This window comes from Ranitomeya imitator, chromosome 3 (assembly GCF_032444005.1).
Source record: "Ranitomeya imitator isolate aRanImi1 chromosome 3, aRanImi1.pri, whole genome shotgun sequence".
NCBI classification, from domain to species: Eukaryota; Metazoa; Chordata; class Amphibia; order Anura; family Dendrobatidae; genus Ranitomeya; species Ranitomeya imitator.
The window spans coordinates 447,232,050-447,236,675 of NC_091284.1; the positions used below are offsets into that span (position 1 = coordinate 447,232,050).

At 46.5% G+C, this 4,626-nt stretch overlaps 1 long non-coding RNA gene across 1 annotated transcript; it reads right to left on the reverse strand.

Moving 5' to 3' along the window:
• Window positions 1-2,114: 2,114 nt before the first annotated feature.
• Window positions 2,115-3,041, reverse strand: LOC138672145 (uncharacterized). The gene is made up of 3 exons (XR_011319608.1): window positions 3,015-3,041; window positions 2,858-2,938; window positions 2,115-2,655 (listed from the first exon to the last, which is right to left on the reverse strand). It is a non-coding gene; the product is annotated as an uncharacterized lncRNA (long non-coding RNA).
• Between the last annotated feature and the right edge of the window lie 1,585 nt (window positions 3,042-4,626).

The following is a 4,626-nucleotide window of genomic DNA, read 5'->3' on the forward strand; positions in this document are numbered from 1 at the left end:
TTTGAAACTTTCTTTCGTCGTCTAGGGTCCCGCTGTGGCGGCATGATCGCATGGTGTGACAAAGGTGTGCACGATATTGTATACGATGTAAAGGGCGGAGGAGCTGGCTACGTAGGAGCGCTGAATTCTCCACCTCCCGTGTGCTGATTGGGCGGTACAATACTGTGCGCTCATTCGACAAAGGACTATTGTTCCCAGCGGATAAAACCGGAGCTCTCGAGCGCGCTATTCATTTCTCTCTAGCACGTGCTGTAAACAGAACTAAATTCGCTGGATTCCCTGGACTTTTAACTACTAGACTTTTACCGCTAAAGGTATGTATAACGCTACAGCGTAGCATATGTTGCGCTTCAACGGGGATAAACGTTGGAGTGTGGTTGATTGTTCCTTTGAGTAGGCCTGAGAACCTCAGGTACACAGCTGTAGCGTGGCCCAATTAATTAATCCTTTTACAGATCGAGATGGTTGACTGCCCCATTTAATACCAGTAGTAACATATATAGTTATTAGATCAATGGTCAGAAAATTGTTTTGTAAGCACGTGTATTTATTGTACGTTTGTTTTCTTTTTAGGAACTATGCTCACTTCCGATGAGAGTTCTGTTGTTGCTGCTGCCCTGGTGTTTGAGGCAGCACGTCTCCAAGAGGAGAGACGTCCTAAACGAAAACGTCGCATGTGGACCCGGAGCTGGCTTCAGAAAAGATCCACATTGTCACACATGGGTCTCATAAGAGAGTTACGTGACAATAACCCTCAAGATTTCCGAAACTACCTTTGGATGTCCGAGGAATCCTTCAAAATAATACTGTCTGCTGTTACGCCACTCATACAAAGGTGTGATACGCCGATGCGTGCAGCCGTGCCCGTGGAGGAAAGGTTGGCGGTGACACTGCGCTTCCTGGCAACAGGAAGGTCTCTTCAGGATTTGCAGTTTTCCGCAGCTGTTTCCAGACCTTTCCTGAGCGTTGTGATTCCGGAGACATGCGAGGCCATTGTGCAGAGCTTAAGGCATTATATGGAGGTACTACTATATTTTTTTGGCTGCTGTGTTATGTCGATATATTATATTAGCTATTGAACCAGTTCTACGCCCTGATGGCGAGCATTTCTATAGGTATATGTTCTACATCCTATCATGTGCTGCTCCCATCCTGCGCCCCCATTCAGACATGTGCTGCTGTGATCCTGCGCCTCCATTCTGACATGTGCTGCTACCATTTTGCGGCTCCATTCTGATATGTGCTGCTCCAACCCTGCGCCACCCTTTTTTATTTGCTGCTCCCAACGTAATTTTATTGATTCTATTATTTAGATATATTGTTTAGCACCCCCTCTGAGTCACCGAAGCCATCTGTAAAAAAATGGCTGCCTGCATACTCTGTGTTGTTGACTTTGTTATACTAATCCATACTGCGCCTCAATCACTGTAGGATGTCCACATGAGAGTGTATGTGCATAATATATTTGACCTAATTTGTACATGTTTCCTTCTCATCTTGCAGTTTCCCAAGACGGCGGATGACTGGAAGAGGATTGGTTCCGATTTTGATGAGCTGTGGCAGTTTCCAAACTGCGGTGGTGCATTAGATGGAAAGCATGTGCGCATCACGCAACCAGCCAACTCTGGATCATTTTTTTTCAACTACAAAGGATATTTCAGTGTGATCCTCATGGCCCTTGTCAATGCAAACTATGAGTTTGTCGATGTGGATGTTGGCATGAATGGTCGAGTCTCCGACGGTGGTGTTTTTGAACACACTTCATTTGGGGAAAGCTTGAGGAACAATGAACTGCTGTTGCCACTAAATGAAGACACAAAAGCAAACCTAAATTTTGTCTTCATCGCTGATGAAGCTTTCCCTCTTCATCCACATTTGCTGAAGCCATTTGCACAGAGAACACTCACACCGGAGCGCAGAATCTTTAATTACCGGTTGTCGAGGGCCCGTCGTGTGGTTGAAAATGCCTTTGGGATAATGGCAAATCGGTTTAGAGTGTTCCACACAGCTATCAACTTGAAGCTGCCGTCTATAGACATTGTGGTTTTGGCATGCTGTGTGCTCCATAATTTCCTGAGACGTCATGATACGAACTCCTATTCTCCTCCTTCGTTTATTGATGCAGTGGACGCAAGAACCGGAGATATTGTGCCCGGGGAATGGCGTACACAACCTGAAAATTTTACAGCTCTTCAAGCTCTTGGATCTGGCAGACAGGCAGACGATGCAAGGGACTGTCGCGAAAAATACTGTCAGTACTTTAATGGTTCTGGAGCTGTACCGTGGCAGGATCGCGCCGTATAACATAAAAATTAGTTTTTTTGCTTTGCTGTCATATAAACCTCTCTAAATAACTTTAAATGTGATGCCTATACAATGGTGCTGTTAACCCTTATAGCTTGGTAAACATTAAAGAAAGAATGCGAAGATTTTTGGTTTTTTTTGTAACACTTTCTTGGTTTTAAATTATTTTACAACAAAATATAACATAACCCCCCCACCAAAAAAAATATTATCTCCTGCCCAAGAGGTGTCGCAGCGTCACGCCCTGCTGCTCCACTTGACTCTGGAGGAGCGCTGCTGTCTGCTGCAGGAGCGCTGCTGTCCGCTCCAGTCGCAATTGTCTCGCCAGGAGCTCTCTTACGGTGGCCGTTTCTGTGGATAGAAGAGGTTGGAGAACCAACGTTGATTCCACTGAAAATACATCTCGACCTCTGGGGCAGGACCTAATTTTCTGTGTTGTAAATTTCTATTTGGTCTGGCACCACAGGGCGATGTAAATTTTATTAAATTTTACAGTTTTGGTTGTCTATGGTGACATCCAGCAGAAAACCACTCGCATTATCTTGATACTTACGGAGAAGGGACGCCGGTTCCTCATTGCCAGAACCACAGCTGCTAATGTCCCATCCCAGCGATCTGGCCACTGCTGCAGCACCTAAAAGCAAATAATAACAGATCTGGTTAACTATGGAACACGCCGTTGGGAAGCGCTCGCAGTTTTGGTCACTTACGTATGTTAGCTTCTGGGGAGAATGCCTTCGGACCCGGGGGAGGAAGAGGAGTGTCGAAATGGAGGTGTTGAGGGTGGTGTAGGGGTGCGAGGCCGTCTGCTCTCTGGTGGTGGCGTGGTAGGCCGCTGGGTCATTACTGCGTCTGTAATGTATTCAAATATTTCCGCTACCCTCTTATGTCCCGTATGCAGTTGAAAAACTGTAATCTATGATTGTTAACTTACGTGACGTCACGGACTGTGGGCTCCCGCTGGTGGTGGATGCTGTGGTGCTGCTGGCAATGGCAGGTACCTGTTGCCGCCGCTGTCTCTCTACACAGAAAGTTTACAAACGCAATCTTTAAAAACACATGTAGAGTGCTGCAGATCAAAGCTAACAATATACTGAAACATAAAATTTATATCACACTTCACAGGGGTGCGAGGGTGCATGGTCGCAACAGATGGTGGAGGTGTGGTAGGCCGCTGGGTCATTACTGCGTCTGTAATGTCTTCAAATATTTCAGGTACCCTGTTATGTCCCGTGTGATGTTAAAAAAAATGCAATAAATGATTGTGAACTTACGTGATGTCCCGGACTGTGGGCTCCCACTGGTGCCTGAAGATGGGGTACTGGTGGCAATGGTGTGTCTGACTTGCCGCCGCTGTCTCTCTACACCTAAAGTAAAGAATCACAATGTTTACACACAAATGTTGAGTGCTGCAGAGCAAAGCTTACAATATACTCAAACATAAAATAGAGATCACATTTTACAGGGGTGCGATACTCTGACATGTCTGTGGGCTCTGGGGTTCAATGGTCTTCCTGTCTTTGGAAAACGTATTATTTCATCTGTAGGCCAACCTCCTCCGTTAATATTTATGGGAAATTGAGAAAGTAAAAATTATGGACATCTTAATAATTTCAAGATCGAGGTTGAGATTAGGGAACCCGACAAGTTTTCTCACGGACAACGCATATTCTGCTTGGAGAATAACTAAATTGTACAAAACCGGGGCATGTGTTTTAATGCATTTGAGGTCACGTTGGCAACCATGAGCGCAAGACTCCCTCCCAAACCCCCCCTCCTCCTGACAGCGTGCATCTCCCAATCCCCCCATACTAGTACTTGCCTCGCCTTGCCTCCGCACGCAACTCCGCAAACATTTGTGGCGTTTTATAGCGGAGGTCAGCCCATTTTTTACGCAGCTGAAGCTGACTGCGGCAGACGCCAAACCTCCTCTCCATCATTCTTGTTATTTGTCCAAGCACTTCTCGCTTGTGGATGTGTGGGTGGGCAGGGCGGCTCTCCAGACCCTCGTAATCCATGGCATCCATCTGAGAAATAAAAAAAAGGAGTTCTGGCTGCCCCAGAGGAGCAGAACGCATTCTCGCTGCCATTTTAGATGGAATGACCCTGAAGAGCAACGCCCAGAGGAGGAGCTGCGCTCCGCCGTCCTGCCGCGCCATTGGCATCGCAATAGCGTTGCCGTTTATGAACAGCGTCACATTTGTGACGACTGAGCGTTAAGAAAGGAACGCACATAGTAAATGCCGTTCGAAGTATCGTTATATAACGCCGGAGCGGCACGTAATGTACGCTCGTGGTCTATGACGGCGTGATGACGTTACA